Source organism: Dermacentor albipictus, chromosome 6 (genome assembly GCF_038994185.2).
Source record: "Dermacentor albipictus isolate Rhodes 1998 colony chromosome 6, USDA_Dalb.pri_finalv2, whole genome shotgun sequence".
In the NCBI taxonomy this organism is placed as follows: Eukaryota; Metazoa; Arthropoda; class Arachnida; order Ixodida; family Ixodidae; genus Dermacentor; species Dermacentor albipictus.
In genome coordinates this window covers 105,363,438-105,376,335 of record NC_091826.1, presented here as the reverse complement: position 1 = coordinate 105,376,335, position 12,898 = coordinate 105,363,438, and the positions used below count along the sequence as shown (strand labels likewise).

Sequence of the window (12,898 nt, the reverse complement as noted above, 5' to 3'; positions counted from 1 at the left end):
ACTTTACAAATGCATTAGCCCACATGATATCTCAGTGTACCACATATAAACAAGACAAATACGAGGAACCTTTGTGCCCGTGGATGAATAGCACCATACTTACAGCAATAAAAGAAAAGGACTGGTGGTACCAAAAATGGAAAAAACATAGAGATAACACCTATTATTTGCAATACTATCGAATATCTCGTAACCATGTAGTAGCTGTTATCCGGAGGCGGTAAAAAAAATACAATGCATTCTTAATAAAACAAGCACAAGGCAATACCAAAAAAATGTGGGAAATTATAAAAGCAGTAATTGATAAACCAAATAAAAAACCGATCACTCTTGAACATCTTGATGACAAGTGCACCGACACATTTAATGCGTATTTTACTAGCATTGGCCCAAAGCTAGCGGAGCGTATTCCAGTTACTGAAAGCAATGTCGATTGCCCCATCATCCATGCACGTTTTTTCCTTGGATCAAGTGGACGAGCATGCCATTAACCTGAATAATATCAGGCATGCCTTGCTACAAAGCTACTGGTCACAATGGCATTACCGTAAAAGCATTTAAAGACAATATGGATATTCTTGTGGGAGTACTCACTAAAATAATTAATAACTGGATAAGCCGAGGCACATACCCTGACATATTAAAGATAGCAAGAGTTCCTCCTAACCAGTTTTAGTGGCTCTTAGCTGCCGGCACATTCGCTTGAACTGAGTCACTTAATTTGTGCCCGCGTTTTGGTTTCCTTGTATTGCCAGCTTTGGCTGGCCGACCAGAAGGAATTCGGCCGGACTTTCTGGTGACTCCACTTCGGCGCCTTGCCGAAGCTGTTGGCTGGACCCGGATTTTTTTACCATGGTGTCTATGCGCTCGAGCAGCAGCATTTAGCCTCAGGAGCATGCTGTATGCTCCACTGCTGCTGGAAACTTTTCCTATTGCAGCAGTAAAGCTCCTCAGCAACACTCCATAGCCGGGGTTCCCTTCTGCAAGCTTGTGCATTCTCCTGAGTGCCCTTTCCAATGCAGTGTAGGTTTCCTCAGTGTCCTGCAAAATTATTTTACATCATATTGCACCATTCTGTTCACACAGGGAAACAGCACAAAAGCTCAAACATCAAGCAGAGTCAGACATGCAGCTTCCCATAATGTTAACTATTGTAAGCAGTTCCATCGTGAAGTCTGTAATCTTTAGTTACATCACATGCCTATAGGTTATTTGCATTATGGGCAAACTTTGTTCTGTCTTTGCGCAGACGAACCTGTATTCTTATTGATTTGGCGTTGTCACATTATGCAATGTTCTTGCACATGCTTTGGTTGTCTGTTTAAGTTGTGTGCTTTTAATACTGAACATTACTGCCAGCCATATGCTGTCTGCATATGGCTGGCAAGGTTGGCAAGTAGCAAAGGTTGTGAGAAATAGTCACCCTCAAATAAGCTTGGATGACATAAACATACTTTGTGACCTTGAAGTACCCATGCAGTTTCAAATATGTGTGGAGCAACATGTAAAGAAGACTTTTGTGTTCGCAGCTGCCATTGTACACAATCAGCCACAATTATGTCAGCTGCAGTTGTACATTTTCGACTACTATTATTACTCTTCTAAGCATGGGGCACAACTCAATCTTGGATATAAAGCACTGCACACTGTCGCTCACACCTCGAAATGACTTCATATGGAAAGAGTCAGAATACCTCTGGTTGTGCACAGAAGTCGGGAGCAGTGCTTAGCCCTGGCTGAGGACAGAAGTCAGGAGCAGTGCTTGGTCCTGGCTGAGGACAGAAGTCGGGAGTGGTGCTTGGTCCTGGCTGTGGACAGGAGTTGGGAGCAATTCTTTGCCATGGCTGTTGTTGCGATGGCGCGCCTGAGGCACATTCCGCCATGGCTTCATCTTCTATTGGCTCACTGGGGGCATTGTCTTGTTCTGCTGGCCTCATCGGTAAAAAGAAATCCAGCGGGGGGCATCGCTCACCTAATGCAAGCTGCCCAAGCTGCTTACACTCTGCTGGTGTGAGCTTAGGGCTATTAGGGAAGCACCCTCCGAAGGCCCTCTGCACTGCAGCCTGGTGCTTACAGAAGGCACCTTGGCTGCCTACCCAACAGGTGCAAATGCCCACATCAGCTTGTACCTGATATGTTGAGTTGCTGGAGGAACTGGGCACATAGTAGGTTTCGCCAGATTTGGTAATACTCCCTGCGGGCAGCTCTGGAAGATCTTGCAGCAGGTGTTCAAACGTGAGGCGATGTGATGCCTCTCGGTGGTGCGCATGCCGCAGAAGCCTTGTCTCGAAATACTTTTCCCAAGTCGAGACTATTATCTCGACCAAGGCAACTGCATTGTATGCCTTTGTGCGGCAAAGGACAACATCTTTGAGAATCCTTATTGAGGCTTCTGAATAGTTGTTAGTGTTGTGCCCCCTTGTTGCAAGATTTGTTCTGTACATCGTTACCCATTCTTGTTCACAGCAAAGAAATGCCTCGACTCGGTGGATATAGCCTTCATGGCCAACAGTGCGGAGGTGCTCTTTTGCTGCTTCCAGCTGGCTCTGGTCCTTTGCATACAGTATCTGCAAATTACAAGGCAAGTAGGATCTCGCTCAGGACAGTCACGGTTATACCCCACCCTGAGTGGGGATGAGGAAGAGAATAAGAAGGTGCACCTAGCAAGTGGAAGTTATTGCTTAAAAAAAGGGTGAGGGAGGATAAACAGAAAAGAGGATGGTATTTAGCTGATATAGAAAAACGACAGGTATGGGTCCTGCTGTTATTTGCAAGCAGGGCTGAAGAAAACAAAAACAGATTCAAACATGCTAGCAGGGGCTGATCATACAGTGGGCTTACCTTCCTGCAAAATAGGAAATAAAGGGAATTAAGATTAAAATAAAAATGGTAGACGAAACCAAGTTTCCCAAAGGCTTGTTCAGTTGGCAGTAGAAGCACTAATACAAATCTTTTTCAGTAGTGAGGGAGAGAGAAATCTGATTGACTAAATATTAAATAAAACAATCACTTTATGCTTGGTAAGATAGCATTTTAGTAAAACATGCCTTGTCAGGTAAGAAAGTCAAGAAATCTAACAACTTAGTAAATTAGAAAAGAAGATATGATCAGCTGTTGTCTAACAAGCTGTCAGACCTAATAGCATAAATGTTTCAAAGGTAGCCAATGAGTTCATTTGTTACACTAATGGACAAATATAACCAGCAGCCCTTCATTTTTTGCAGTCTGCAGATGGGCTTAGAAGCATTGAATCATTGAAAGCAAGAAAAAAGCTGATTTTATAGAAATATATAAGCGACTTTTGTTTTGCTTCTAGAAACACGCAATACTGCTCACAAATAGTAGGTCCCCTTTTCCTTCTTGTATTTGATTTCTTACTCTCCCATTAGAGCTGGGATATTTGCAATGGCACTGCTGATTATAGTCATTAGTATGAGCAGATGGACATATTCTGCCAAGTTTCCATGGTGAGTGCTGTTGATGCAGGCTTATTTTAGTTTATTTTTCCCTCCTTTTAGGCTCGGCAATAATAGTTGCATTATGCACTTTTTCATGTTCAACATACAATCAACCTTACTGAAATGCAAGAAAGCCTGTGGCAGCTACCATTGCAAATATACACATGCTCCAAAGATGTAAGGTTTTTTTTTTTCTGAAGAAAACACATGCAGTCTCACTGTCAACACAGGATAGCTTTTAAGTCTTGAGGCCTGTATTCCTGAATACCTCAAGGGCAGCCACTGTTTTATTTTTATTGGTAGTGGACTGTATGTCACAAGTAGAAGTAATTTCTGCTGCCTTGATGAGTGTCATGATGTATGCAACATAAATTTTTTTTACTAGGATGTCATGAAAAAAATGTTCATTTCCATTGCACTTTACCTCATTTCAACACCTCTTGGTATGTACGACAGTCACTTCATCATGCAATTTTTAAGTGTTCATTTCTGTACCTTTTGGAAGGCAGCCATCAGTTGACGTCGGTCTTCCTTGGGGACTTTGTTACCCGCTGCAGTCAGCCAGCGCCATTCTGCTTGCAGCACATGAAACTGGCATAGGAGCTGTTCTGCTGCGGGCCATGCCTTTTTCAAGGCATCCTTTTCGGGACGGGAATTGTCAGACATCAGTACTAAGGGAGCCTGCAATAAGGATTGCATAGATTGCAAATATATTCTAACATCTGGATGTAGATATCTAAGTAGGCTTTCTGCTGCCTATTCATTGCTAATTTTCCTCCATAACTCTATTTCATTAAACTAAAATACTGAATGAATGGTGTAAGAATGATGTCGAATCTATGTGTTGTGCCTGTGCTTTTACAGAATTTATAACATCTTGAAAATTTGCTTTTTCAATGCATTTATAACACCTCAAGTTTGCTGTCTGGGCTCTAATGTTTGTTAAATACAACACCATTACAAGAACACTCACTGCCATACATTGAATGAATTAGCCACCCAAATGACAATAACCAATTGCAGTTAGAGTAGCAACAAGCTTGAGCTCCACCTGCTAGGCTATTATCTTCACTGCTATGAATCCATTTGTTCATACCAAATGCTATAATGGAGCTGGCACCGAACTTAGTGGACATGTGTCAGTAAAACTATGGTCGAAACATTATTGTAGTGGCTATTTCTGATGCTAACTGCCGATTCAAATTGTGAATAAATCAAATTATTGGAAAAGAAACTTCATCAATCTTTTTAAACTGTATGTGCAGTAGCAACTGCTGACAACGCTAAGGTGAAAGCTGGAACAATGTTGTTAACACTTGCTTCATGCCTTGCCCATCATTTTTTATGCCACACAATTGAAACCTAAAACCAAAAAGCTTGCTTTAATTCCCAGAGAGTTTTATTTTTCCTATCATTAATGGAACTTGATGAATTTAAACCATTATAAAAATGAAGAATGCAAAATGAAAAGTGGGGGACACCATAATTTTGTAACCAGGTGCCCTCGGAATCTAGTTTGATACGATGGAGTGGAGATGCATTTCTCAAGCAACTTCCAGTTGCAGTAATCACTGAAGAGCTTTATTGGACGGCAGGGCATTGTTTGCTTTATGGAAAGCGCCGCGCTCCACTTTGAAATCGAGGGGCAGCTTCAATGTCCTCATTTTTTCCACTGTCAATTTCATTTGTTCTTTACCTGCCTTAACATGTCACCGTACTAACCAGCTCACATGAAGAACCTAGTTCAGTGGGGCAGCTTCAAGTCAAGGCTCGTTAGAGAATGTGGCAGTTAGTGTGCACTTTCATGCATGCACTTATCCTCATTTACTTAAATCGCACCACCACAAGTCACTCGTTCACAGTGCCGTTAGTGCTTGTGCGATATCAGATTTAGGTGCCTGTACATAATACTACACAACAGTAATGCATGCAATGGTGATCCTAACCAGTATGATTTTTAGGAAAGTAGCTCCTCTATGAGGCTTAAGCAGAACCGAAAATTCGGCTATCACAACATCGCTTTCTTCTAGAGTCCGGCCAAGGTAACTATGTTCATTTGCAGTTTATTTGTTAGATTGTCTGGCAGTCCCTGAAGTTCTCAACTCTGCGGCAGCACCAGAGCTAAAAAAAAAGTTTATTTCAAAATTCTGCAAGGTCCATGACTTGGCCACACATCGCCACAGTGAATACTTGAGCATTAACAACTGTATTTTCGTTATTGAACTAACATTTGTATCTGTCGTAATTATTCAAAGTCAACCCATTGCTTTCTTCAGTGAAATAAATTCTGGTGGTATGCGTGGCAAAACCACTAACTTATTATGAGACCCTTCGCAGGGAACGCTGGATTAATTTTGACCATGTGGGATTCTTTAACGCGCGCCTAAATATGGGCTTGTTTGTGGCTGCCATGGTAGGGATCGAACTCGCAACCTTCCATTCAGCAGCGCAATGCCATAGCCACTATGCTACCTATTCAGCCTTGCTTCTTTCCTGATACAGTAAACCTCGTTAAACCGTACCCGCTTAAACAGTAGTTTCGGTTTAAAGTAGTAAAGTCAAATCCCCGACTCAGCGGCCATTGAACATAATGTATTTTGTATCCGCATAAACCGTACCAGCTTATTGCGTACGCATCGGTTAAAACGTAGCTTTTCCACTTTTCGTCGCGCAAACACGGCGGTGCGTCGTCTCCATCGGGCGGCCCGGCAGAACAACAAGCCCCACTGGCCTCCAAGCACCCTGTGCGTTTGCACGTGAAGCCGCATCAACATCAACATCATTTCGACCCCGCATACTTGAGTAAAATAAAATTTGTAAAAAAATTTAAAAATAAAATTTGAACAGAGACCCTCAGCACTGGAGGAAAAAAGGTGGGCAGGAAAAGTGTACAAATATCTGTACATGAAAAGTTTGAACACAAAGTGGACACTCCGAACGAGGAAGCTGAGGAATAGATACCTACAGCCGAGGGAGGGGATCCAAAGTGGTTCTAGTGTGGGAAAGGAGGTGAAGGAGACGGAAAGAAAAATGTGGGAAGAAAGAATGCTCGGAAAGCCGTCGCTATCAATGTATAGGTCACAAAAACAGGAGATTAAGAGAGAGCTCTTATTTGATAACTCGCGGGGCAGCTCATTATTATTCGAGGCTAGGACGGGGGTTTTGAGGACGAAAACATACAGAGATAAATTTGAAGACGTGGACCTTCGGTGCGCAGCTTGCGGAGCAGAAATGGAGACCACTGAACATATAGTGCTGAGATGCACAGCCCTTCGCCCGACCCAGGCAGAGGGAACAGAGGCAGATATGGAAGGGGCATTAGGTTTTCCCGGGGAACGAGGGCAAATAGATGAGAAAAGAGTGGCAGTAACGAAGGGGAGGCTAGAGGATTGGTGGAGGAAGTCAAGGGATAGATAATAACATAAATCGGGGACAAAATGTTTCCTCTACTGTTTTAGATAGTTATCTTGGGGAGGGGGGGGGGAGTAAAAACTAGGTTGGAAAAAAAAAGAATAATAATAAAATAGGAGGGGGGAGCAAAAGGCTAGGTGGCGCCAGCCGCCGCCCGTTACAAAGGGTATAGCCACCATCCATCCATCCATCCATGGACGCTGTGCCAGAGAGCGTTGTCGCGTCGTGCGAGCGAGGACTCGCGTCAAGCCGAAGCTAGGATAAAAAAAGACGCCGGGTGCTCAGCATAGAAGAAAAATTAGACATCGTCCGTGCTACCGAACGTGACACGAAGAAGTCGGCGCTGGCCCGCGACATGGATCTGCTGTTGACTACAGTGTGTGGCATTTGGAATGCGAAGTTGCTCGGCAGCGCTGCTGCGACCGCGAAGAGATGTCGGCTACGAGGTTCGACTTTTCACCATCGTTGCCGCTGTTGTTGCTGAAGTGTCAACTAGCGACAGCACGGGCTATCCAGGCCCGACAGTGGCAGAAGCTGCGCTTTACGTCAGCCTCATGAATGCGATCGTCGCAAGGAGAACAGGGGCGCCATAACGTAACTATTACAAACGAAAAGTTTTCCGAACTCCGGCACCCGGCAATGAAAAAGGGACTTATGCAGCACTACTGCGCGCGTGCACGGAGAATACGTAACGCCAACGAGGAATCTGCCGTGCGAGTGTTTGCCGAGAGGAGAGGGGCTGGCTGAGAAGCTGGCACGCAGCTTCACCAAGTTTGAGGCCGCTGTCGTCGTGCTAGGCCGCCGCGACATCAAACCAGAATAACACTTACGTCCCGCGAAGTGAATAAGTACTGCATGTTTTTCCCCTTTCATCGCACTCTCCCCGAGTTCTGTTTTCGACAGGTAAGTGGGCGATCTCATGCTATTTCGCTTAAACAGTACTACCGTTTAGTACGTACTTTTTCCGAGCTCCGGCCGACTACGGTTTAACGAGGTTTCACTGTAGTGTTATTCTTTGTATTTTTTTACTAGAGCTGCCATATTTATATATTATGGATACTAGGAACACAGTTTTCTACAGAGCCTATTATTTTCTGTCCAAGTGTGCAGAACACGTTGAGAATAAGCGTTATGAACAAAAAGAAAAATATTTCACAGAAGCCTTTTCAGAAACGGGAGGAACACGAGGCAGAAAACTGGAAGTGGGTTTCATCCCAAGGCACTTATATGCACAGACAGCGCTTGTGATATGTGAACCATGGGTGAACCATTTGCTTTACGCCATGTGCATGACAACACTGCAGCCGGAGATCTTGTGTCAGTCTGTCTCCTCTTTCAAAAGACAGCGAGTCGCTTGCCAAAATTCCTCCTTGTCCAGTGGTCCAGCTCTAAACGAACAAACGACGATTGCTGCCTGTCATTTAGTGTTGATGAAATACATTTAGCCAGAAGCTTTCTGCATAATACCGAAACTGAGCAAGAAATTTTTTTCCGAATATTTCGCCTGCAGACAACACTTGTCCATAGTTTTAATCTATGCAGCGAAAACGGGCATGTATGAGCCTATCTTCTAATTGTCTCTAGTGGTTGCCCTGCTAGCCTAAAACACTACTTGCCCACTGAATAGTCCTTTTACAATGCAAGAAACAGTCTTCTGTTTGAAACACCACTGTTGCTCAGAAGGAGCACTGAGATCATGATTTTTGCCAGTGCCAACACTAACCTATAACAGATCTTATTCAGAATGCCTCAATAAATTATATGTATAGCTACTGATAATTAAGAAGCCAACCAACACTGACACCAAGGATGACATAGGGGAAATTAGTTGTGCTTAATAAATGAAATAAAGAAGCGATAAATTAACGTAAATGAAAGTGGATGAAAAAACAACTTGCCTTAGGTGGGGAACGATCCCCCACGCATTTCACGTGTGATGCTCTGCCAATTAAGCTACAGTGGCACTGTTTCCCCATCCACTTTCTTGGGTATTTATGTTTCCTAGTAGCTAGTGTAACTTAATGTGGATAGCTACAAGATTGAATTTTTCATTAACAGGAACCTGTACCTGTCTGTTGCCGAAGCATGATGGGCAGCTATCCTTGAGCAGTTGGAAGGCAAGGTTGTAGCCCTCCGTGGTTTGAGAGTTGTGCAGCAACACAGCAATAGGCACGGCACCTGCTTTTGTGGCGGTAAGCATGATTGTCGCTGTGCTTCTTGTCACATCACACGAGGAGGTTGAATCAACAAATATTATCTCCTGAGCGGCATCCAGAGACTGAGCTCGCTGCATGATAGGAGTGACCACAAGCACCGCCCAGCAGTCTGGTGTGCCAGCTGTGTAGATGCACGTCCCTGCATAATGCGAGCTTACGGTCATCAAGTGAATTTCACACTGTCAAGCAAGAGAATCAGTGAATTGAAAAGCTTCTATGAGATGTTACATAAATTTAATACATTGTTACGTGAAGAGCTTTTCAATTGCTATTATTGCACTGTTTACTCAAATTTCTTTAACAGCTGTTATTGTTACTGTACATTATTCAGAGCAGCTTCTACGTCATATTAGGAAACTTGACTAAATGCACAAGTGAATACATAAGAAATTCAACTGTTTCCAACAGATATATATAAATGTAAAAAGAGGATAAAAGTAATTTCATTCATTCTTTACACTTTGCAGCAACAAAATGTAGGCAGTGGTGAAGTGGTGCATAAGGTGCTAAAATCGCGTAATACCAATGCATATTGAATGGCTGAATACTAGTGCTAATCTCAATTTTTATGAAGTGTTGCTTTGCTCTGGATGGACTAATTTTGTGATAGGAACGTGCCCTTTAGTGTTTTCATCAAGTGTCTTAATAGTGGGATTTAAATTGGTAATTACTGGCCTCCGACAGATCCTAATGTTCACCACTGCAAATCATGGGTTCATAATTGGGGACCCAAATGCTTTTGGCGCGCAAGAAAATAGTGGCCCCACAACTGTGCACATGGAGATCCAAGGGCAGCTTTCTAGATTTTTTAACTCCAAGAAAGAAAAAATGCAGGCATGGCTGTTTGTATTGTTCTCAAGAGGAATGCAAAATTGCATGAAATCCAACATAGACAAAATGAGCCAATATTACGCCGTTTTTTTGTTTTCTCCATGGTACATTCTCGGTGCACCATGAACTTTATGCACTGAGGTCACATATCTCGCTACACAGTAGTTGGTCACTAATGTAAAATCATTGTGTTGGGCCTAATTAAATGATAAAGTAAACATAAAGGTATCACCACCCATTTTAGTGCTGAGCGAGACATGCTTCACTTCTTATGCATCTCAATGTTTATAATGAAATAAGAAAGCATACAGCACAATTACACAGGTAAAGCCTAAGGCACTCACTAAGAAATTCACACACACCCACATACACACACAATAAATTGTCGTCTTATGTCTCACATACTCAGAAAAGTATGCATTGTTTGCTGACATTGTGCGAGTGCACTCATGTACCACTTTGTAAACAGACGCCATGCTGCTTCAATTCTACTTGCCAAGTGATGCAATCTTACTTCCCAGCGACAACTAAGCAAGCCTGGCTTTGAGGAAGAACATTCATTTGTGTCAATGCTTTGTCCGCATCACTGTGGCTTTAAGTAGGGTTCACCGAGTAAACTGCGAAGAAGCTTTTTAGGTGTTAGCAGCAAGAAAATTAAAAGAAGCCTGAGAAACAAGACAGCACAAAGCCAAGTGCTGATGACCACTGTAAACCATTTAAGAAACAGTACACTGATATTTAAAAAGACAGTTTGAACTTGCATGTCATAACAGTTGTGTTGGTTGATGCATTTTTTGTATAGAACAATGCCACTTTTTATGTGAACCGTATTTAGTTCGACACATTTGTTACATCTTGCACCAAATTTTTATAGTGTGCCGGCTGTTGTAGTATATTGCTAGCACATGACTTTTTTAAAATTGAACTTGCCCTCCCTGAACAGTGAAGTCATTGTCACTTTGTTAATCTTTGCCTGTTTTCTACATATACCAGTCAATTTAAATAGTCATCTTTTTTATGCTTCATGAGAAAAGTACACTGAAATGCAAATACTCTGAAATCTGATACAAAATTGCAGAATCTCTTAGAGATACCGCAACAAAAAAGTTATTAAAAGTTAAAGTAAAGGGCATATACATTCAGCACACAAAATCACGGACTAGGGCATGATCAGGAAAGGACTTGGTGGGGTCCCAACTATTATTTTTGTCATTGAAAATTTTGTATGAGGTGGGGGGCAAATATCTCTCTAGAAAAGACTCAACCTTTGTTTTGCTAAACATAGCATAAATTTCCTTGAAAAACATTCTGATTCACTAAAGGTGGAAAAGCGCATTTATTCAATACACATATTACAAGTTTGAAGACTTGTCACTCCAAAACTAAGACATCGTACACCACCAAACATTTTTTGGTAATCTTATGATGTTAGAACTACTGGCCCAAGAAAACTTGGATCTATATCGCCTAGAGCATTTTTTTTTTAAATTGCCAAACTCTGCTTTTTGAGCAAGCGCATCAGTGACCCCAAGATAGGTGGCTTTTTGGGACCATTGTAGCTAACGTGATGAAGCAGAAAGATTTTAGGACAAATCTTCAAATAGTTTCTTTCAAATTAATGCAAGAAATGTGCAACTGCATTATGTATTTATTTCGTGATAAAATTTTAAAAAATGCTGACATTTCATAAGCAGTGAAAATTGGCCAATTTTAAAGGCGCTAAAGAAATTGCCGATATTGTGTGGTTTGCATGAATTGTGCAAGGAAAGCTGTTTTGTTTTGCATAATGCGTTTCTTTACCCATGTTACTGAAAATGCTTCATCCATTTAGTTCCAAACCAGTAGCCGTTACTTTTTTTGCTCAGGTTTTGTTAGGTTTTATTCTTGATTTAGATGCTCTTCAAAATTATTGGTTTGGTACTATTCTCAATTCATGTTCAGTTCGACATCTTACCTTGTGCTGCATAGTCTGCCAACTTTTCTTGGAGTTTTGGAAGAGGATTTCCTATGGAACCATACTTTGCTAGCCTCCATTGTTGGTGCCAGTGATAAACACTCCTTTGTTGTGGGTTCACCATACCGTTGGCAAGCAGAATGTGGCTGTTGTCTTGCATTGCCAGTGCCTCCTCGTGGTGCCGAATGGCAGCTGCAGGCGTGAAACCAGCCTCGAAATATGCATCGAATGCGGCCCTTGTTTCTGGGCTGGCACGCAGTAACTTCAGTGAGTCAGCACATTCTGTGCTGTGATTATGTGTTGCGGCCACTTTGATCACAGCTGGGAGGGGAGTGCTTCTGCACAAATACTTATCATTTCTCTGGGTGTCAGGGTTCACTTTCTTAATTTTTATATCGAGTTTTGCTGGGCAGTCAGTGTTGCGCCGTGCAGTAATTTTGTTTCGTTTGTGGTGTTGACACCGCCACACCTTGCGGAAGACCATTCTGTAACAAAGTAATGTGAATACAGATAAAGAATTTGTTTCACTTTTGTAAATCATATTCGAATGGCTTCTGTACATAAAAGCTCTGCCACACATCAAAAGCGTGGTAGCCATAGAAAAGTGGTAATGGTCGCATTTGGTACGCTCAGAAAAGTCCATCAAAGCAAGAAAAAAACTGCCCTTCCCGCCCTTCCATTCGAGAAAAAAAATGGAAGGGCGGGTAATATGGAGTTGCACATCGCCCTACACATTTTCGCAGAAGTTTATCAACGGTATAGAGAAGGCCCGCACGTATTGTCCTCAAGCTTCACTACGCAGCGCGCTGTGTAATCGCACGTGCGTTAGATTTCCGTATTTGCGTTAAACATTTAGTTACTGTGCGTTTCTTTCGTTTTCGGCTCTGGCAGCGTGATGCCGCGCTATTAGTGCGCCCAACCGCGCATTTGCCGGGCTGCTTAATTTATCGCTTGCTCGTGACGTGCTTGAAACCGGAGTGCCTGTAAATAGCTAAGTCCACAATATTTTCGGACGCCTGCAGCACAAA

General features: G+C 42.5%; 1 long non-coding RNA gene across 1 annotated transcript in view; it reads left to right on the top strand.

The window, feature by feature from the left end:
- Positions 1–12,898, top strand: part of LOC135905052 (uncharacterized) — a 36,908-nt gene that overhangs the window by 1,738 nt on the left and 22,272 nt on the right. Inside the window, exons 2-3 of the long non-coding RNA XR_010565307.1 lie at positions 2,467–2,581; positions 8,928–9,061. This is a non-coding gene — a long non-coding RNA (uncharacterized lncRNA). The remainder of the gene's footprint in view (positions 1–2,466; positions 2,582–8,927; positions 9,062–12,898) is intronic.